Source organism: Mustela putorius, unplaced genomic scaffold (genome assembly GCF_011764305.1).
Source record: "Mustela putorius furo isolate JIRA1106 unplaced genomic scaffold, ASM1176430v1.1 tig00001448_pilon_pilon_pilon, whole genome shotgun sequence".
NCBI classification, from domain to species: domain Eukaryota; kingdom Metazoa; phylum Chordata; class Mammalia; order Carnivora; family Mustelidae; genus Mustela; species Mustela putorius.
In genome coordinates, this window is record NW_025421747.1 from 41,249 (window position 1) to 51,560 (window position 10,312).

Here is a 10,312-nt window from a genome sequence, read left to right on the forward strand (position 1 = left end):
AATGGTCTTCCATCATTTTGTGTCTTCTTCAATTTCTTTCATAAGTGTTCTGTAGTTCCGGGAGTATAGATCCTTTACCTCTTTGGTTTGGTTTATTCCCAGGTATCTTATGGTTCTTGGTGCTAGAGTAAATGGAATCGATTCTAATTTCCCTTTCTGTATTTTCATTGTTAGTGCATAAGAAAGCCACTGATTTTTGTACATTGACTTTGTGTCTTGCCATGTTGCTGAATTGCTGTATGAGTTCTAGTAGTTTGGGGGTGGAGTCTTTTGGTTTTCCATATAAAGAATCATGTCATCTGCAAAGAGAGAGAGTTTGGCTTCTTCATTACCAATTTTGATACCTTTTATTTCCCTTTGTTGTCTGATTGCTGTTGCTAGGACTTCTAATACTATGTTGAACAAGAGTGGTGAGAGTGGGCATCCTTGTCGTGTTCCTGATCTCAACGGGAAGGTTGCAAGATTTTTCCCATTTAGTATGATATTTGCTGTGGGTCTTTCATAGATAGATTTGATGAGGTTCAGGAATATTCCCTCTATCCCTATACTTTGAAGCGTTTTAATCAGGAATGGATGTTGGATTTTGTCAAATGCTTTTTCTGCATCAATTGAGAGGGCCATGTGGTTCTTCTCTCTTCTCTTATTAATTTGTTCTATCACTTTGATTGATTTGTGAATGTTGAACCATCTTGTAGCCCAGGGATGAATCCCACCTGGTCATGGTGGATAATCTTTTTAATGTGCTGTTGGATCCTGTTTGCTAGGATCTTGTTGAGAATCTTAGCATCCATATTCATCTGTGATATTGGTCTGAAATTCTCCTTTTTGGTGGGGTCTTTGCCTAGTTTGGAAATCAGGGTAATGCTGGCTTCAAGAAAGAGTCTGGAAGTTTTCCTTCTGCTTCAATTTTTTGAAACAGCTTCAGGAGAATAGGTGTTATTTCTTCTTTGAAAGTTTGGTAGAATTCTCTGGGGAATCCATCAGGTCCTGGGCTCTTGTTTTTTGGGAGGTTTTTGATCACTGCTTCAATCTCGTTACTAGATATTGGTCTATTCAGGTTGTCAAACTCTACCTGATTCAATTTTGGGAGTTTATACTTTTCCAGGAATGCATCCATTTCTTCTAGGTTGCTTAGCTTATTGGCATATAACTGTTGATAATAACTTCTGATGATTCTACTTCCTTGGTGTTCGTTGTGACCTCCCCCTTTTCATTCATAATTTTATGAATTTGGGCTTTCTCTCTTTTCTTTTGGATTAGTGTTACCAGTGGTTTACTGATCTTATTTATTCTTTCAAAAACCCAGCTTCTAGTTTCATTGATACGTTCTACTCTATCTCTGGTTTCTACCTCATCGATCTCAGCTCTAATCTTGATTATTTCCCTTTTTATGTGTGGAGTTGGTTTGATATGTTGTTGATTCTCCAGTTCTTTAAGGTGTAGAGACAGCTGCTGTGTTCTGGATTTTTCAGTTTTTTTGAGGGAGGCTTGGATGGCTATGAATTTCCCCCTTAGGACCTCCTTTCCTTATCCCATAGGTTTTGGATCGAAGTGTCTTCATTCTCATTGGTTTCCATGAATTGTTTCAGTTCTTCTTTGATCTCCTGGTTGATCCAAGCATTCTTAAGCAAGGTGGTCTTTAGCTTCCAGGTGTTTGAGTTCCTTCGGAACTTTCCTTGTGATTAAGTTCCAGTTTCAAAGCATTGTGATCTGAGATGTGCAGGGAATAATCTCATTCTTTTGGTATTGGTTGAGTCCTGATTTGTGAGCCAGTATGTGGTCTATTCTGGAGAAGGTTCCGTGTGCACTTGAGAAGAATGAGCATTCTGTTGTTTATGGTGGAATGTTCTGTATATATCTATGAGGTTCATCTGGTCCAATGTGTCATTCAATGCTCTTGTTTCTTTATTGATTTTCTGCTTCGATGATCTGTCTATTTCTGAGAGAGGCGTGTTAAGATCTCCAACGATTAGTGTATTCATATCAATATGACTCTTTATCTTGATTAACACTTTTCTTATGTAATTAGCTGCTCCCATATTGGGGGCATAGATATTTACAATTGTTAGATCATCTTGGTGGATAGTCCCTTTAAGAATGATGTAGTGTCTTCTGTATCTCTGACTAGAGTCTTTAGTTTAAGATCTAATTTGTCTGATATGAGAATCACTACCCCAGCCTTATTTTGAGGCCCATTGGCATGAAAAATGCTTCTCCATCCCTTCACTTTCAGTCTGGATGTATCCTTAGGTTCAAAATGGGTCTCTTGTAGACAACATATGGATGGATTCTGTAGTTTTATCCAGTCTGCAACCCTCTGCCGTTTTATGGGCACATTTAGGCCATTCACATTGAGGGTGATTATTGATAGATACGTTTTTATTGACATAGTGTTACCTTTGAAGTCTTTCTTTCTGTAGATTGTCTCTATATTTCTGTTTGGTGCTATTCTTGGGCTTTTTCCTCCTTTAAAGAAGCCGCCTTAATATTTCCTGCAGTATCGGCTTGGTGGTTGCATAGTATTTTAAGCCTTGCCGGTCCTGGAAACTATCTCTCCATCCATTTTGAATGTCAGTCTTGCTGGATAAAGTATTCTTGGCTGCATGTTCTTCTCATTCAGTGCCCTGAATATATCTTGCCAGTCCTTTCTGGCTTGCCAGGTCTCTGTGGACAGGTCTGACATTATTCTGATGAGCTTTCCTCTGTATGTAAGGATCTTCTTTGTCCTAGCTGCTTTCAAGAGGTTCTGCCTACAATTATAATTCTTCATTCTTACTATTGGGTGTCTTGAGGACTTTTGAGAATCTGTAATCTTGGAGGGAAACCTTTCGGCCTCTAGTACATGAATTCTGGTTCCATTCATGAGATTTGGAAAATTTTCATGAAGAACTTGTTCCACTATATCTTCTAGACTTCTTTGTTTCTCCTCCCCTTCAGGGATTCCAATAATTCTGATGTTGGAATGTTTCATGGCATTATTTATTTCCCTGATTCTGTTTTTGTGGCTTCTAAGCTGTTTGTTCCAGGCTTCCTTCTGATCCGTCCTCTCTATCTGTTTGTCCTCCAGATTACTAATTCCATTTTCTGTCTCAGTTACTCTAGTGTTGAGAGAATTTAGATTAGATTGGAACTCATTGAAAGCATGGTGAAGCTCATCCCTGGTAGCTTTCAGCTCTTCCCTAATATTGAAAACATGATCTCTGGTCATTTTCAGTTCGGCCCTAATCAATTCCATTTGGTCACCCATGGCTTTCTCCAACCTAACTATTGCTTGGATAATTGTTAGCCTGAATTCTCTTTCCGACATATTGTCTATGTTCATAGCCATTAGCTCTGTTCCAGAAGGTCCATCCTCTGTATTTTTCTTCTGTTGGGCATTCCTCCTCCTAGTCATTTTGGTAAGAGATAGTTGAACGGGTGTAGCTGGGTGTATCGACTGTGGTGCAGTCAAGGTGCACCCTGGAAAGCTTCTGAGCAATCAGGGTTCCCCACCCAAATGAGAGGAAAATGAAAATGAAAAGAAAAAAAAGAGAGAGGGAGAGAGACAGGAAAGAAAGATGAGATACAAGAGAAGGTTCAGCCCAAATGGGCCCCAAGTTAAGGTTTATGAAGTATACAAACAGACACAGACAAACAAAAACACTTATAAAAGTATATGACAAGAGAAAAATATATATGTGTGTATATTTGCATATACATATATGCAAATAAAGGAAGAACCTTGTCAAAAAGAACCTTGAGTGTAATATTTATATACTATCAGGACAAACACAAAAACACAGAAATACTGGTGGAAGAATAAGATGGGAGAGTGGTTGTAAATTCTCAGTGTGGGTGAGGAAGGTTGTTTTGATTCTTCCTGGATGTATCTTGATATCTTTGTTAAAGGACTCAACTTTCCTAAGATAAGGGGGAATTAGGAATTGGTTTACCTATAGGGGTGGCATTGATTGGGGAAAGAGGATTACCTTGAAGTTTAACTATATGAATATTAAAAAATAAAAATTAAAAAAAGGAATAAACTAAACTAAAATTTTAAAAAAAAGAATTTTAAAAATAGAAATGCAAAAGGAAAACACAGGTATATATATCAAAAAGTTCAGGTTAGAAGGTTATTATGGAATTTGATGTACTGGACATCTCACTGTGATGGTAAATAGATTAAAAAATTATCTATATAGGGCGCCTGTGTGGCTCAGTGGGTTAAGCTGCTGCCTTCAGCTCAGGTCATGATCTCAGGGTCCTGGTATCGAGTCCCACATCGGGCTCTCTGCTCAGCAGGGAGCCTGCTTCCCTCTCTCTCTCTCTGCCTGCCTCTCCATCTACTTGTGATTTCTCTCTGTCTACTTTCTCTCTGTCAAATAAATAAATAAATAAAATCTTTTAAAAAAATTATCTATATAATAATAAAAAATTAACTATATAAAAAAAAATGAGCCAGAATAGTGGGATCGAATTAATATTAAAAACCATCCTATGAAGTAGTGGTGGTTGTTCTCTTGTCTTTTTTTTTTTTTTTCCTTTCCCAGTTGGTTTTCTGGGGGACGGGCCTGCCACGGGTTTTCAGTCCATGAAGTTCTCTCAGCTAAGTCCTCCAGCCCCCCTCATGGGGGTGGGCTCTGAGGAAACTGTTTTTTTCAGGCTTTTGTTCTCTGGAGGTTTTAATATTTGTTCACTTTTGTTTTTCTCTCTCGCCTTGACCACATTTGATGGTTTTTGTAGGTTTAGAGAAAAGCAAACTGCACCCTGACCTCCCTCTCAGAGAGAAGACTCAGTCCAGCTGCAGAGCCCATATAAATCCCCCCTTGGCCGCTGGCAGAGCAGGTTCCCAGTCTCAGTCCCTGGGGACTCAGGATTATTTGCTTGTACCCAAAACCATGGCAGCAGTGGCTGTCTGGCAGCTCCAGACTGCCAGAGAAGTTCCAAGCAGCGATCACACACTGAGATTTTCCCCGCTGGCGTTTGTGTGCACCTCTCTCAGGGGAGGGCGGGGGGCATGATGGACTCTGATGGTACAGCAGGGCATTTGCATGGGAACTGCAAAAAGGCTGTGCTTCTGTTGGCTGGCGAGGCTCCCAGCCCCTCACGGGAGCCAGGTGCCAGGTACTCTCAGGTGCGCTGGTGGTTCAGGGACTGAGACCTGGTTTCTCTGCTGCATTATCTCTGGCTCTGCGCCAGGGTGGCTGTCCTGGGTCTGGGGACTTAAGCCCCCACCCTAGCACCCTGATTTCCGCACCCCCCCCGTGATCCTTTGCTCTTTTTGAGTGCTTTCTAACAGACTCCAAAGTTAATGCTGGTCCTGGGGTGCAGGGCACTCTTGTATTGGGATATTACTTTCCAATGGGTTGCCTCTGGTGGCTCCCTCCCCCTTTTGTTTATCTTCCTATATCACTCCGCTTTACCTGCCCACTGGCGTCTTCTCTCCAGTAGAGATCCAGACATGTATAATTCTGATCTCAGGCTGATTTCGTGGGTGATTGGAGATCTTTGGAAGGTAATCAGCTCACTTTAGGGTGCAGGTTGAAAGAGCGCCTCCTCCTCCTTCCCCGCCATCTTCAGGGATCTGTCCTGTGCACTTTAGAATATTTCTTGGCATCCCTCTGGCCTCAACAAACATTAAGTGCCAGGATTTCCTACTTCCCACTCAAAATACCCACCCTCTTCAACCAAAAAATCCTCAAATATTTCAAAATGTCTCCAGAGAAGTAAAATCAAGCCTGGCTAAGAACCACTGTGTGAGCATCACAGCCCCTAAAACCTGAAGAAAGGGATTCTTCCAATCCAAAAGGAAAGAATTCATGAGTCCATAAATGCTATCCTGTAAAATGAACCTAGGTTAGGAGCACTGACATGTTAGTGAAATGGGAACAGCACCTGAATTGAGTAAGTTGAAGTCCAGAAATAATCATTACCTTTGTTTTTACTGGTTACACATTTTCTCTGAACTTCCACTGGACACATGCAGGAAGTCTTTGTAATGCATTTTGATCACTAAAACACTAAGAGAGCTATCATCTGCAGTTCTTTTTGAGGTGGAAGGTGAATCCAGCATCCTGGAAACAGAAAGGACACCAGCATCTACCTACCACTCACTCAGAGACCCTCCTTTCAGAGTTGAGTGTTCTAGGAAAAAGTATAACAGTTAATAGAGGGGTGGTTTTCTGAAATAGGGTTCCCAACTTTGCCTTTTCCACTACTAGTTAAAGGGAAATGCTGCCTTTATCTCTATTTCTGAGAATAATCTTGAAAATAAATAATCTTTATCTTCGAAAAAGAAAGTGAGCCTCATTACTGGTGAGAAGCATGGGCTCAAAAGACATGCATCCTGTTTTTAGAGTAGAGCTCTATGGTGCACTAGCTAAGTGAACCCTCAAACTCCCAGTCCTGTCCAACCCTCCTGACCCAATGTGAACAATTTGTATATAGTGTACTCAGCTCAGAGTGAGTATCCAAAAGCAGAATGAACTTAAAAAGTGCTCACCTTATTGTTTGAATGGCATAGTAAAGTGTTCAGGAAGATTTGCTATAATTATACAGAATGAAGCAGCTTCTCCAATAAGCCACCTGATTTGCTGGGAACATAAGAGTTATTTGTGCACTGAGGGCAGTACCAGATGTGCAGAGTAGCAAAACCTTCAGGTTCTGAATGGTCCAAAACAGGGAGAGTTCAAGCAGAGGATTTTCAACTATCTGGATTGGGCATTATCCATAAATTATCCACAAAAGCAGCAATGAATCTAGAAACAACTGGACTATAATCAGCTGCTGCCATAACAGCAGATTATCCTCCTGGCAATAGCTAACCTACTTGCATTTGAGGTCAGGATGTCTGAGTGAGAGCAGACTTCAGAAAGATGCCAGTCCTAACCCTGACTGCATTATACCTAGTCCATAAAACTGATTCTCAACACTAGCTGAAAAGCTTCCAGACATTACAATTCAAGAATCAATTCTATTGTATATTCCTACTTCCCTTGTCAAACATTAATTGACCATATGATAGGTTTATTTCTGGGTTTTCTATTACAACCCATTGATCTGTGTATCTATTTTTGTGCAACTACCACACTATTTTGATCACTAGAGGTTTATAGTTATGTCTGGAAATCTGGAACTGTGATGATGAGTCGAGCTTTGTCCTTTTCTCAAGATTGCTTTGGCTTTTCAAGGAAGTTGTGGTATATATATAAATTATGTATATATATGTGTGTGTATATATGTATATAGTAATTACATATAAGAACATAAAATGAGTATATATGCATGTTATATATAATGTCAATACATATGTATATATGTGTGCATATACATACATAATGCATATCTATGTTTGTCTGTATATATGTAAATGGGGACACATACACTACACACATATACGATAGAATATTATACAGCCATAAAAAAAAAGATGAGGTCTTGCCATTTGTGACAACATCAAAAAACCTAGAAGGTATTAAACTAACTGAAATAAATCAGACTAAGAAAGACCAGTATCACATAATTTCATCCATATGGGGAATATAAAAAACCAAGCAAATAAATTAACAAATAAAAAGCAGAATGAGAGCTATAAATACAGAGAACAAACTGGTGGTTACCAGAAGGGAGGAAGGTAGGGTAATGGACAAAATGCGTGAAGGGGAGTGGGAGATAAAGACTTACTGCCATGGCATGAATAAGTCACAATTATGAAAGGCACAACATGGAGAATATAGTCAATGATATTGTAATAACATGAAAGATGGTAGATACACTTGTGGTGAGCACAGCATAAACTACAGAGATGTCCAATCACTAGGTGTACACCAAAAGCTGATGTAATATTGTGAGTTAACTATAATCAAATAAAACATATTTAAATGGCAATTCTAAATACATAATTAATAAAGCCTGATATATGTGCCTTAGTTTCCTATGCCTGTTGTAATGAATTATTATAAATTTAGTGTCTTTCAACACTAAATTTATTATCTTACAGCTCTGGAACTCAGGAAATCTAATGGGTCTTATGCATGCAAATCAAGTTATTGGTAAAACTGTTATTTCTGGAGGCTGTACAGGAGAATTTGTTCCTGGTCTTTAACTTGTACAAGCTGCTTGCACTCTTCAGTTCCTCCCTGCATCACTCCAACTTCTGTTTTTGTCATACATCTCTTACTACAGATTCTGATCCCTCCTGTCTCCCTGTTTTAAGGACCCTTAGTGATGACATTCAGTCCACCTGGATATTCCAGAATAATTTCTCCTTCTCCATATCCTTAACTTAATCACAAGGCCAAAGTCCTTTTAGTCATGTAGAGTAACATATTCACATGATCCAGGGAATAGGATGTTGGCATCACTTGGGGGCAATTTTGTGTGTACCAAAGTGTAGAATTTCTGGTGAAAATATATTAAGTCCAATAACCGTAATCATGTTAGAACACAAAAGAAGTCTCCAGGTCATTTTAAAGATCATAATTCTAATTATTTTTTTTATTAATGAATGCACTGTAAAGTTCTAATGTAGATATCAGGTTGCATCCATGATGGGTAAGTAATAAGAATCTCAGTGGACAGTTAGCCATATCATCCCTCTTTGGGGCAATATTTCATGCTCTATCAGGTTAGGTACTCAAGAAATTCATATGTTTAAATAGATTATCATCTTTTACAGATGAGAAACTTAGAGACATTAAATGACTTGCCCAAGTTTACAACATAGCAATTAAGTGACAGACCTGTACCTAAAACCAGATCCACCCTTACTCAAAGTTTAAGATCTTATTTTTTTTTTCAGCTTGCTTTGCCTCTATAGAAATTATAAATAGGTACAATATAATCTTAGAGATGTATTAGGTAAATCAACCATTTTGCCAACATAATTATCTATCAGGTCCTGCCAGTCTATTTATGCCAACGAGATAAGGCTATTAGTTTTACAAAAGGGTCCATTTACAAATTAAGAGAAGTAATGGACTATAGGAACTAAAGATTTATCCTGAAGAATGGAAATTCACAGTGACTATTTTTTGGGTAGCAGAAAAGAAAGAGGAAAATACAATTTGCTCTCTCAAGCATATGAATAGGGTAGATTCAGCTACATCTTTGAAAGAAAAGACACAAAAAAAGATGAGGCAAAATTAAAGAATGTTGGCTTTTAGCCCCAGAGCAACTAGGCAGAACATGAAATAAATATTTGCACTGTCTTTTGTCTTACTGGTGAGAATATGTCAAATGGATTCTTCCGGATACAAGATGGGGTCCCTTGAATTTTGCAGCCATTCTACAATACAAGAGCAGACATCCACCAACACAGTTTTCCATCCCCAAATAGGAAGTGGAGTCCAAATAGTTTTTAAATATGAAGTACTCAAGTATGCACAGAATTTCTTCTTTCTATAAACTATCAGTATGCTTATTTTTCCATTTGCTAACATTTTGCCTCAGCCTTCTTGAATCCCAAAGAAACAAGTTGGATTGTAAACAGGGCCCTAGGATTTGCCTACAAACCTGAGTCTCCCTGTGAGAGTGTTTGAGAGCTACTTTCAGAGCTACTCTCTGAAGATAATGTTCTTAACACATATAGTTACGTATTTGTTCCCTTTCAGATGTGGTTATAGATGCATTTTGGGGTATTTTTCTACTAAGTAGAATCACTTAAGACTCATATTTAAAGAGAGGAATTAAAATGGCAAAGGAGTAGGGGACCCTAATTTCATCTGGTCTCTGGAATTGAGGAAGTTATTGAATCATTCTGAACACCTGCAAAATCAATTGGAGATCTGAGAAAAGAATTGCTGGGTTCTACATATAGAAAAGCAATTGCTTTTTGCAAGGTAGAATGTATGGAGATATACTCAAAGATAAACCATGGAAGGGAGGGAGCACTTAAGCACGCTATTAGAAAATATAATTACCAGTGGAGCACAAAATCAGAACTTTTAAAAGTCAGATACAGTTGGGGACATCCCTGGCTTGCAGGCACTCAGATGTCAAGTGGGGCAGAATCTCAAATAGGACACTATGGTCTCAGGATCCCCAGTGTTGTAAAAAGAACAATGTTGCCTGAGTATGACAGTTCCGAGCTCTTGTAGCCAGGAAGTCAGCTAAATGCAGTCAGTCTAGGCACCATCTTTACACTTGGTGTTGCCATAAACCATGAACTGTTGCCCAGACAGGTGACCTCTCTCCAGGCATGGGCCAACCAGAAAGCAGAATCCTGGCAAAAATCCCCACCCACCCCTGGAGGAATGGCACAGGTCCACCGCAGAAGTCTGTATAGTTTAGAGGCTGGAAATTGGGTAGTGTTCCTGAGATTAAAAAAAAAAAA